General features: G+C 41.5%; 1 protein-coding gene across 3 annotated transcripts in view; it reads left to right on the top strand.

Moving 5' to 3' along the window:
* Positions 1 to 3508: 3508 nt before the first annotated feature.
* LOC311049959 (actin, cytoplasmic 1-like) overlaps positions 3509 to 13334 on the top strand; it is a 54646-nt gene continuing 44820 nt past the window's right edge. For 2 of the 3 annotated variants that reach the window (XM_084063922.1, XM_084063918.1), the window contains exons 1-3: positions 3509 to 3546; positions 6129 to 6223; positions 8796 to 8859. The gene's annotated coding sequence lies outside the window, so the exon portion shown is untranslated. Of the gene's footprint in view, positions 3547 to 6128; positions 6224 to 8795; positions 8860 to 11691; positions 11814 to 13334 lie in introns of those variants that run through there. The other variant, XM_084063919.1, reaches the window with a different exon arrangement.

Genomic DNA, 13334 nt, shown 5'->3' with positions numbered 1-13334 from the left:
GAAGTGGAAGGCTAGCCCTGCGGAACAAGGAAGCGCGCCCGAGATACGAACGCGAACAGTTTATTTACCGCCGGTCTCAGTAGCCCCGCCCTCTACAGGGCGGTGCTTCTTTCACTCTACATTAGAAGAGTTGGGAACGTTGGGGGTTGTCACATTCTAATCCAGCCCAAATACCCAATCTCAGCACCGGCCTCAGTGGCGCACCTCGCTAGTCATTACACTCCCAATCCATTAGCATTGACAGTCTGGGTTCGACTCCCGCTTGGGACAATACTTTTTTCAACAACCGCGAACTACTTTTTTCCGCCGATAAAGTATAGTTTTGGACCATGACGGAGGCGCGCCGACTCAGCAGAGCTTGAGGCCGAGGAGTCGCGCCCGAGCGCCTCCAGGCGCGAGTGCCCGCGACGACTGGCCGATGGTCTGCTAGTCGACTAAGCGCCGTCCGAGTTATGTCCGATAGGCACAGAATAGTAAATGATGTTGTGGGGACTGCGTTTTCCCCAACTCGTTTCACTCAGCTCGGCTGGCTCTCCCCGCACCCGCCCCGCCCCCCGCTACTAAAAGACCGTTCGCGATACGAACGCTTCAGAGCCGAAGGAGGCGTCTACCTTTATACAGTGCCTTGCAAAAGTATTCACCCCCCTTGGCTGTTTACTTATTTTGTTACATTACAACCTGTAATTTAAATGTTTTTTATTCAGAATTTTATTTGATGAATCTGCACGAAATAGTCTTAGTTTAGAAATATATATATTTAAAAATAAAGAACTGATAATTGGCATGTGCATATGTATTCACCCCCTTTGTTATGAAGCCCCTAAAAAGTTCTGGTGCAACCAATTACCTTCAGAAGTCATATAATTAGTGAAATGAGTCAGGGTTGAGTTATAAAAAAAACATCCAAATCTTTGATGATCCCCAGGAGCACCATCAAATCCATCATAATCAAATGAAAAGAACATGGCACCACAACAAACCTGCCAAGAGAGGGCCGCCCACCAAAACTCACGGACCGGGCAAGGAGGGCATTAATCAGAGAGGCAGCACAGAGACCAAAGGTAACCCTGGATGAGCTGCAGAGTTCCACAGCAGAGACTGGAGTATCTGTCCATAGGACCACAATAAGCCGTACACTCCATAGAGCTTATGGAAGAGTGGCCAGAAGAAAGCCATTACTTTCAGCTAAAAATAAGAAGGCACGTTTTGAGTTTGCAAAAAGGCAAGTCGGAGGCTCCCAAAATGTATGGAGGAAGGTGCTCTGGTCAGATGAGACTAAAATTGAACTTTTTGGCCATCATGGAAAACGCTATGTCTGGCGCACACTCAACACATCCCATCACCCCAAGAACACCATCCCCACAGTGAAACATGGTGGCCAAAAAGTTCAATTTTAGTCTCATCTGACCAGAGCACCTTCCTCTCTGATTAATCGAGCAGCGCAATGGAGAAGAAGGACCCGCCGATATTTCCTTTTTGCTTGTTATTGTTTGATGGCGAAACAATCATGACTGATACACATGAAAGAAGACCCTTCACAGCTAATAGAGAATTTTACATTTTAAGAATCTGTTCAGATTTGAATGAGTATGGCTATAGTTAAATGTGAAGCTGTTTCTGCTATAAATATGCATCCACCTTTCTGCGCACCCCTCGGCTGCGACGTTTCCTTTTTGCCACACATCTACACTTCATGGAGTACATTTTTGTACTGGGGTTCTGGGGACTGTACGAGCAAAAAGAGGGACAGGTCAGGATTAAATTCATAAATGTAAGTTTGCTCATCCTGGCGCTTCATTCACTATTTCAGGAATAAATGGCTTTGTACAACAATGTTAACTATAAAGATAACGATGTGGCCATTCATCCACATTGATGAATTGTCTATTCTTATATTCTGTATAATTATTATATACCTGCATATTATTCTATGCATGTATATTTTCATCCACGGCTCTGGTCCAGCTGTGTGAGATGTCATAAGTGATCGCGGAATTTGCCGTCGCTTTGAAATAACGCTGCTGAGTGCAGTCTCTGATCCTTTGAGGGAAACCGCTCGACCACTCGTCCTCGCAAATAATCCTCGGCTCCTCGCAGGGGCGGGGCTTAGGCGCGAGTGGAGGAAGCGAGGAGAGTGAGCGAGTGACCGAGCTTTGGGGAATGGAATTTGGCTAATGTCTATGGAGATAACACTCACTGTCCATCACTGACCTTCTGACCCTCAAAGAAGTATCTGACCTGAGGTCACAGTGACCTTGATTCTGAACCCCCCCATCCTCAGGAGTCCAGTGACTGATTAGTTCAGAGTGAAGTTTTGACACATATTAGTCATTTATATTTTACCAAAATATTTAGTGAAATAAACATTATAGCTTTATTATTTACATATTATCACAGATAGTTATACTATGTATTGAAAATAATTATCAATTGAATTATTTCTGTTTAAAATTAAAATGACAGAATTCCAGGCCTGATTAAAGCCATCCTAAGGAGTAGTGAGGCGAGCAGCCACAGTGACACACGCACGCACGCACGCACCCACCCACGCACGCACCCACACACACACGCACGCACGCACGCACACACACACACACACACACACACACACACACACACACACACACACAAACAAACAAACACACGTTTTACCCTCTTGTCTAAAGTCTCATCAGTGTGTGAAATGTTTTTCTGCTCACAGACCTCAGTGTGACTCAACAACAATGTTACACCTAATGTGTGTCCCTATAGAACCTGGTCTCAACGTGACTCAACCATAACAATGTTACACCCAATGTGTGTCCCTATAGAACCTGGTCTCAACGTGACTCAACCATAACAATGGTAACACCCAATGTGTGTCCCTATAGAATCCGGTCTCCCTGTACCTTCCTGTTCCGTGTCATGTTGATCTGACTAACCAACCAATACAAGACAATGGGTCACGTGACACAACTTGTGCAGAAAGTGGGAATCAGCGTTGCCATGTCTGCTTATTATAAGTAGACTGAGCTTGTTTTTTCTGTAAAGTTGCTTGTAAATATTAGTCCTAGTGGGTTGTGTGTGTGTGTGTGTGTGTGTGTGTGTGTGTGTGTGTGTGTGTGTGTGTGTGTGTGTGTGTGTGTGTGTGTGTGTGTGTGTGTGTGTGTGTGTGTGTGTGTGTGTGTGTGTGTGTGTGTTTTTAAGCATAGAGTGGATCATTGGTCATCAAGTCTCATATTTCTTTTTGCTACACAATCTGTATATCCAGTCATTTTGGGGCAAAAACAAGAAGTTGAAGGATAACATTAAGTCTAATAATAATGTAACGTACCGTGCACGTTCACATCAACTATATGCCTGCTTTACTTTACTTAAGACTATTTTTATAATATTACATGTTTTAACATTTTGGACAAAATAGACAGTTTTACATGGAGGTCCCACTCTTCCTTTATCCGTTTAATAGAGCTGGTTTCCTTGTTTTTCTCGCAAAACTGGCAACACTGGACCTTCTCGCCTGAGACAGTTCATCAACAAGTTGAACAGCAGAGCAGCTTGTTTACAGTAAGTATGATGTCTGTAGCTGCTAACATGCTAACACTGTTTACATTCACTACACACATTATTATAATTATTGTTATGATATTCACTCACTGCAAACAGTAATGTGTTTTGCTACGTGTTGTGTGTAACTTTGTGTAATAAAAAGTAAAGTGATGTATGTAGATATGAGGTTTCTGTCTGACAGAAACCTCATATCTACATACATCACTTTACTTTTTATTATAAAGTTACACAAGTAGCAAAAGCAAAGTGCTGATAAAGCATCATGTAAGTCAGGGGTAGCTGTAGTGTAGAGCATTGGTTCTTAAAGTGGGATCCGGGGGAGTTCCAGGGGGTCCCCAAATTAACCAAATGGACCCTTATGGGTCTGTAACTCTAAGAGTGTACACGGGGTCCATTTGGTTCCATTTGTACACTCTCAGAGTTAAGTTAACATTGATTTTACAACATGAATTGGGGTCCCAGAGATATAAATGCCATTAAATGGGGGTCCGTAGCCCTAATGCATGTCAAACTGGCGGTCCTTGAAATTAAAATGGTTGAGAATCACTGCTAGAGAGCTGTAAATACCTTCTCTTATGGGGGTCCCTTATCTTTTCAAATGGGGGTCCGTGGGGTAATAAGTGTCAATTTGGGGGTCCTTGACATGAAAAAGTTTGAGAACCACTGGTGTAGAATACAACTCTCATAGACGTATTTATGATTGTGACGTTTGATTGAAAACATCATAAATGAATCATAAATATGTATGAGAGTTGTATTCTACAGCTATAAGTCAGATGTAACTTTAATGATGTAGAGGGACACTATATTTACACACTCACTACAGAGGAACACATTATATATACTCTCTCTCTCTCTGTATTTTAACTTGTTTCTCTGTCACACAAAAGTAGCAAAAATAACTTAAGTAAAGTTAAAGTACTTTAGCAATAGCTAAAGTAGCAAAAAATTGCAGATCTGCAACACGTTTTGAGCTTGTAGATCTGCAATTTTTGAATTGGAATCCTGTGTTTTTTTTTTTATTATTTTTTTAAATGCATTTATTTATACTTATGTTAACTTTATGAACTTAAATATATATACATTGGACATAAAAAGACAATATAGTCATTCAGCTACTAATATAGACTGAAGTCATTAAAGTGGGTCATGTTTACATGTTTAGAATCATAACAGCTGAAATCAATAATAAATCACTATTCTGATATTAACCTGTGGGACGCACAGACAGGTGCAAAACAAAGGACCACTTTGTTTTTTTACAACCACGGTTTATGTTTTAGCTTGTAATTAAAGTAAATAAAAGATGAGTGTTAAAACATTTTAATTTTACTGCTTTCTATAGTTTTAGCAATTTTCGTGATCTTATTTACAGTGGGCGGGGCATTCTGTCCGGTGGATAAATATGTCTTTTTTACACAATAACCCATTGATTTCTTTATTATTATTTACAGTAGCTCTTCTAGCCCCCAATAACTCACATCTGACCATCAAAGACCACAGGACCTTTTTTATTGTGTAAAAAATACATATTTAGCCACCGGACAGAATGCCCCGCCCACTGTAAAAAATATCGCAAAAATTGCAAAAACTATAGAAAGCAGTAAAAAAAATAACACTCATCTTTTATTTACTTTAATTACAAGCTAAAATATAAACCTTGGTTGTAGCAAACTAAAGTTGTCCTTTAAGTGAAGGTGGGGGCCGCATGTGGCCCCACCTTCCAATTCAAAAATAGCAACAAAAAATCTGGATTCCAATTAAAAAGAAAGCAAAAATAGCAGATCTACAAGCTCAAAACGCGTCACAGTGCGACGCGTTTTGAGCTTGTAGATCTGCTATTTTTGCTATTTTTATGTGACATAGAATGGTGAAGTACAGCATTAATTTACGAAAAAAAGTTTATATATGGAGATAATAGGTTTCTGCCCGACAGTATATGTAATGTGTCCCTCTGGAGCAGGGCTCAGCAATTAATGTCACAAGAGACATTTTGGACCAAAAAAATAAATACAAAATCTGTCTGGAGCCGCAAATATATTTGAGCTTTATATTGAAGTGAACATTGGCTATTATATTAGCCTATCAAAATGACTGAATACAAATACATGTTAATGAAACATACAGGTAATCCAGCAGTATTGTCAGTGAAAGTACACGACTCTGTCCATAAACTATTACATTCTCTGTTATTTTTTAATGTATTTTCATTAGGAATCACACCGGTTTGTTTACACAACCCACCTGTCTGGCTCCTCGCCTATAAATGTGTCGCGGGCTATGATGCAATTTTTAGTTGATAGAAATATTGACAACTTTTTATTATATTGTAAAACGTAAGAATGTATGTGGCATACTACAGCAACGATAAATACAAATTAACAAAACAGTTCATTTCCATATAGTTTTTGTAAAGCTACAGGGAGACACTAGGGATGAACTAAAGAGCCACGGGTTGCTGACCCCTGCTCTGTAGTGAGTGTGTAAATATATAATGGTCCTCTACATCATCAGAGTTGCATCACCTCTGATGTATGTGATTGTTTACCTTGTTTGTTTCATCTTCTCTGATCTTACAGGGATGTCAGTCATGTATCTGGACTTTCCTCATCAGGTTGATGGTAACAGCCTCTCACTGGAGACCAGCCGGGGAGATTTACACAAGGACTGACAGGTGAGACACAGAGTGAGCTTCAGACAGACAGTTATTATCCAGAGAGCGTTGTTGATGCAGCATCAACCTTCTTCACATGTAGGCTGCTGCAGTATTCTGTCTGTGTGTAAATGCATAGGCTCTCATTTATCAACGCGGTGCAGACCAAATAATGGGCATTACGGCAAGATCACCGCAACTTTCGGCATTTATCAATATATCCTGACGTGGGCTTCATCCTACCGTACGCTGAGATTTCATGTCTGGTCGAGACCAGTTGTTGGCGTTTGCTGCGCCCGTTTATTCCATTGTAGACCTGTGGTGCAGCATTGTCTGTCTGACAGGCATCTGGACACATAATCCACTCCAAAATGTGTATACAGATGTGCCACTTCAAAACTTCACACGTTACTGTTCTTTCCCTGAAAGTGGCCTGAAAATGCATTTTTTTCCTCCCTTTTCTGCCCTTAAAATGCACTGTTTTGCCCCTGAAAGGAAGTTGTCACTACACACCCCCGTTTTTCCCTTCAACAGACATCCATATACATGAGAACAAAAGAATGTGTGTTGAATAAGGTGTCAGACTCATTATGAGGCGAAAGGTGATTTGACCAGTTGCTCAAATTAATTAGCATCATAAAAGCAGTGATCATCAAAATATTTCAGCATTTTAAATGCCCTTCTTTGTCCCTCTTATTGCCCTGGGAATCCCCTGAAAATTTACTGTCTTGGCGATGGCAGGACATGTGAAGTTTTGAAGTGGCACATCTGTATATATATATATATATATCACACTAATAAATAATCCCTGTGAAAATATATCATTTTATAAACTAATTTAAACAAACTGCTTTAACAGTCGTTTGGTTAAGCTTGCAGATCTGGCTGCATTGGCTATTTGAAAATAGCAGATCTGCAAGCCCACAGCGGGTCGCATAGCGACGCGTTGTGAGCTTGTAGATCTGCTATTTTCAAAATATACGAGCGCTTCTGCAAGAACATTTTCGGGAGTCCCGACCATCTTTTCATGGACAGTGAGGTCTACAAACTTACAGTAGCTTGTCCTATGTTATGGAGTTATGACATAGAGAGTTATGTAGGCTACACAACCTGGCTGGGTTAAGGATATAAACCCGACGCTCCAATATTAACGTGGCGGCAGTCGCAGCACGGGATCACTGCATTCCGCCCGAGTCTCATGACTGCTTTATTTAGTGTAACTCGAACATGCACTGCTCAGTATGGGTTAAATAAATGGGTATACAAACGTATTCCATTCATGGTGATGTAATTGGTATCATAATATGTCATTCATGTAGGCTACAAGCCTACCTATGTGACAACAAAGATTGTACCGCTACGCTACGGATTACATGAAAGACAAACTCTTTCTTGTTGGCTTTTCATGCTTTTTTTGGGTCGTATTCTGGTTCTTCATGTCGTGAAGTCGGGGCGTTTTGTGAATATTTACGGGCGTGTAATTTAAATGACGCTCGTTTTCAGACGTGAGATTTTTCAAAGCTCTGACCTGATAGGACGCTAGGATCAGCTTTATAGGATCCTTTGATAAATATGACTTTGACGTTGGTGTACGGCCGAATATATGGAAAAATATAAGACGTTTTTTACGCTCCGTTGATAAATGAAGGCCCGAAGCTCTCCAGCTCGTACCCAGTGAGACTGTGAAGCTGAAAAGGTATTTTTGTGATGATGAAGCAGTGGCGTTCCCAGGATTTACATTTAGGGCAGGCGAGATTTTTCACCCCCCCCCCCTCTATTACCGCCAAAAAAGACATTTCAACTCAATGGAAAATCGTCGATCGAAAACCGGCAAAAGTGGCCGTTTTCAAGATGTTGTGGCCATTATCTCTGGAACAGAAGGTCCAATCTGCTCAGTTCAAAGCTTGTTGGATGCGTGACTTTGAGGATATTAAGCACGCAATGACACCTTTTGGGGTTATTTGGGTCTTTTAGGGGAGGCAAGATCTTAGTTGGCCTCTACAGTGGGTACGCCACTGTGATGAAGGCTGCAGATTCTATCAGTGTTTTCTGAAGAAGCTTTCAAAAGGGTCGACACGATGGAAACATGTTCATTAAAAATACTACATTTAAGTAGTTTGAACTGATAAGTGTGTCTGCTAAATGTCTACATTGTAACGTGTCTACTTTGTGATCATTTTGCTCGTTTGTTGACTAGAGTTCATCTTCTCTGGTTTTACACTTCTAAGCCTGTCTGTATGAGAGCATCTGATAGAGCAGAATCAATATGGAATCAATACCACCATTATTTACACCTATAATGAACCATTAGTATTATAAATCACATTTAAAACATATATTAGAATGTCTTTGTGTCGATTTGTTATGTCAGGAAAAAAAAAAAAATCTCTATTATCTGGTTAAGTGGGTTATTGTTTCTAAATATCTGTTTTAATGTATTTGTGGGTTATTTATCTGCTAAATGTCTACATTGTAACATGTGTTTCAGGAGGTTAAATGTCTACATTGTAACATGTGTTTCAGGAGGTTAAATGTCTACATTGTAACATGTGTTTCAGGAGGTTAAATGTCTACATTGTAACATGTGTTTCAGGTGGTCAGAAGATGGAGGAGGATGAGAAACAGACACACATCCATGATGGAGACACCAGCTTCAGGTTGGAACACAATGGGCCTCATGCAGCAATAAGTTCCTAATGTTTCCTCTTACATTTCTTCCTAAGTGAATTCCTAAGAAAAGTCAAGTCAGATTCATGAAACGTTCTTAACACATTCCCTGCCAGAGTTTATTCATAAGGTACTCACCCACTGCCAGCGTTTTGAGTTTTATAGCCTTTTGAACCGTTCACAAAAAAATTATATCCATTAAAATCCGCGATCGGATGGTGTTTATAAACAGCAACGACGGACGTACGAGCCCTCATAATGTTTACACTTTTTTTCCTTTTTCTTCTTCTGTGGTATCGGCCGCAGAAAGAGGCTGCAAACGTCATATCCGTTTGGCTGTGACGTGGCTGTGACGTTTCCCCACCGGCCATCTTAGATTAGCTTAGCATCCGATCGGCTATCAGATCGTTTTTAAACACAAAGAGGATAACCGTTCGTCGATCAAAGAAAAGAAAATACAACCGGAGCTTACCATTCGTTTTTTAAACCGTGTGAAAACCATGATCTTTAGCCAAAACCAGGGAAAAAACGTTTTTTCAGGATAAAAAACGAACCGGAAACGGTTGTCGGAAATTTTCTCATAGGATGGGTCGGAAGCGTCATGGGGAAAAAAAAAAATCAAGGATGGTACCAAAACATTTTTTTTTCGTTATTAAACCACATAAAAAGACGATCCCGAGATATCTCGGGATACGCAGGTAACAGGTGGATTTAATGTCCCGAGATATCTCGGGATTGGCAGTATATGTGTTAAAGGGCAGAATTGTTCGTAACTTATGTTCTTATGATGATGAATCCCAATCCTTGTAACTTGAAGGAGTGTGCCAGTTATTAATCCTAATTACCAGGTAGCCTCCCCACCAATCCCCATATAAGGCATGACTGCATGGCCCTGCCTGCAGTACCTAAACTATAAGTCTAAAGATGGTTGAACACCAGACTCCAAACATAAAAATACATAAATCAATAGTTCTGTGGAGGTACTTCTGAAGTGAACAGCAAATTATTTAATTTAATTAATGAATGTATTTTATTATTTCTCTCACATTAATCAACATATCACCACTAGACATCAATGTAAATTTCCTGAAATTAGCATGTTATCAGTAGCGTTAGTAGTGGATATAAAACATTTTATTACTGAAAGCTGGTGGGTGGATATGGAGGGTCTTTAAGGTAGCAGCTGCTTGGTATGTAATGGGGTGGAAATAGGGGTGTGGTGGGTGATATGGTGGTGCAAGGAGGGGTGTAGGGGGCTGTGTGGGGGGATGGGGATGGGTGTGACGGGTGGGTATAGGGGGGCTTTCAGGTAGAAAGGGGACGGGAAAATGGGGATGTGGCGAATGTCGGGGATATGGGGGTGGGGGTATGGGGGGGGGGCGATGAGGGTGGGTATGGGGCTTGGGTTTCAACTCAACCGGGTCCGTTTGGCTTAGACTGTAATTTTAGACCCGTTGAAAACTCTAAAGCAGTTGTTCTCAAACATTTTCATATTAAGGACCCCCACATTGACATGCATTTGGCTGCAGACCCCCACCTGAAAATAGTTTCTGCCAGGGAAATGTTTGCAAGATTTATCAACATTTTTCGAAAATAGCCGATCTACAAGCTCAAAATGGCCAGTAATGGGACACGTTGTGAGCTTATCGGCTATTTTCAAACAAAGTATGAAATAGGGTTAAAGTGATTAAACTTTTCCTCGTTTGCTGTGGACCCCCTGGAACTCCCTCAAGGACCCCTGGGGGTCCCCAGACCACACTTTTGAGAACCTTTTTTGCTCTAAAGTTATGATAAAAATATGATTGTGATTTAAATCCTATATTATACAACTGTAGAATTGAAGATTTTTGCACAAACATATCACACTTAAGAACTCAAAGGCCAGCCTAAGAGTGCTCTTCAGTGTGTGTAGATTCTGTTCTTACCTAAGAACAGATCACAGCTAAGAAAACATTGGAGTATACCAACATCTTCTTAAAAACCTCTTAAGTGGGTTTAAGAAGAAATGTCCTCTTAAGAACGGTTGCTGCATGAGGCCCAATGTTCTCTGAGAGTATTTCAGAATCACCTCAGCTCCAGTCAAAGCTCCTGGAACACAAACATCAGCCGTTCATTCTGTTAAAGAAGTTAAATTGTCTCAGGAGAAAAAGCATCATTTTTTATTTGTTTACATGGTAACCTTATTCCTTTGCTTACACACATGTAGGCCTGTCACAATTACTACATCATCGTCTAATCGCAATTATTTAAAAGAAAAAAAGTTCATATGTATATCCTATATTAAAGTTGGATTAAGGGAGGGCCGGCCGGTGGGGGTGCATTTCGCCTTTCCGACATGTTGCCTTTCCGACGTTAACGAACCCTATACCTAACCCTAACCCTAACCGCACGCGGAAGCCACTAGTCGGAGTGGCGAGATGTCGGAATGGAAGGAGCACCCCGGCCGGTGGACCTCATGCCACTATGACTCAGCCATATTACCATATACAGTGGGGCAAAAAAGTATTTAGTCAGCCACCATTGTGCAAGTTCTCCCACTTAAAAAGATGAGAGAGGTAAAAGGTAAAAGTGCAATATATCAGCTATCTACTTTCATAAACACATGAGATAAAATAGCCAAATCAAATGAGCACGAGCTAATAGATCCAATACAACAATACAACAATAGTTCCTACAACTAGTTAACAACAAGTAGGCCAGGCAAAGAGGAAGGGTAGTGTTTCCTGAAGAGGTGGGTTTTCAGCCTGCGGCGAAAGATGGGCAGTGACTCTGCTGTCCTGACATCAGTGGGAAGTTCATTCCACCACTGTGGGGCCAGAACAGAAAAAAGTCGTGACCGTGTCGATCGACCAGAAGGACCGTTGAGTGGGGAGGGAGTCAGTCGCCCCGAGGTGGCAGACCGGAGTGGTCGGGCAGAGGTGTGGGCATTGACCAAAACCCGGAGGTAAGAAGGAGCTGTTCCTTTCACTGCCCTATAGGCTAGCACCAGGGTTTTAAACTGAATGCGAGCCGCTACGGGGAGCCAGTGCAGAGAAAGTTCATCTCAATACTTTGTTATATACCCTTTGTTGGCAATGACAGAGGTCAAACGTTTTCTGTAAGTCTTCACAAGGTTACCACACACTGTTGCTGGTATGTTGGCCCATTCCTCCATGCAGATCTCCTCTAGAGCAGTAATGTTTCGGGGCTGCCGCTGGGCAACACAGACTTTCAACTCCCTCCAAAGATTTTCTATGGGGTTGAGATCTGGAGACTGGCTAGGCCACTCCAGGACCTTGAAATGCTTCTTACGAAGCCACTCCTTCGTTGCCCGGGCGGTGTGTTTGGGATCATGGTCATGCTGAAAGACCTAGCCACGTTTCATCTTCAATACCCTTGCTGATGGAAGGAGGTTTTCACTCAAAATCTCACGATACATGGCCCCATTCATTATTCCCTTTATACGGATCAGTCGTCCTGGTCCCTCCCACCCCCATGCTTCACAGTAGGTATGGTGTTCTTTGGTTGCAACTCAGCATTCTTTCTCCTCCAAACACGAGAAGTTGAGTTTCTACCAAAAAGTTCTATTTTGGTTTCATCTGATGACATTCTCCCAATCCTCTTCTGGATCATCCAAATGCTCTCTAGCAAACCTCAGACGGGCCTGGACATGTACTGGCTTAAGCAGGGGGACACGTCTGGAACTACAGGATTTGAGTCCCTGGTGGCGTAGTGTGTTACTGATGGTAGCCTTTGTTACTTTGGTCCCAGCTCTCTGCAGGTCATTCACTAAGTCCCCCCGCGTGGTTCTGGGATTTTTGCTCACCGTCCTTAAAAAAAAAAAAAAAAAAAATGATCCTACGGGGTGAGATCTTGCGTGGAGGAATGGGCCAACATACCAGCAACAGTGCGTGGTAACCTTGTGAAGACTAACAGAAAACGTTTGACCTCTGTCATTGCCAACAAAGGGTATATAATAAAGTATTGAGATGAACTTTTGTTATTGACCAAATACTTATTTTCCTCATAATTTGCAAATAAATTCTTTAAAAATCAGACAATGTGATTTTCTGGATTTTTTTTCCTAATTTTGTCTCTCATAGTTGATGTATAACTATGATGAAAATTACAGGCCTCTCTCATCTTTTTAAGTGGGAGAACTTGCACAATGGTGGCTGACTAAATACTTTTTTGCCCCACTGTACCATCTGAGTTGAGGATCAGCTTGGCTTCTTAGGCTGCTGGCAGAGTGTTGGACACCGGAGAACGGTGGCCAACCGTACCGTACCCATTATTACCCTTTTTACACACATCCTATCCATAAAGTAACGGTAGTCCTCCCTGATCTCAGATGTTTGACATTTTATCGGTCAGTAAACAGCCACTGGAGGCTGAGAAACCCTGTTGTCTGTGCTCTAGATACGGTGGCCAACCTTACCGTATCGAGTATTACCTTTTTCCATGCATCGTATCCAAAAAGTAAAGG

The sequence above is a fragment of the Gymnoscopelus microlampas genome (genome assembly GCF_963454915.1).
Source record: "Gymnoscopelus microlampas genome assembly, chromosome: 8".
Classification (NCBI taxonomy): Eukaryota; Metazoa; Chordata; class Actinopteri; order Myctophiformes; family Myctophidae; genus Gymnoscopelus; species Gymnoscopelus microlampas.
This window is presented reverse-complemented; position numbering and strand designations above follow the sequence as displayed.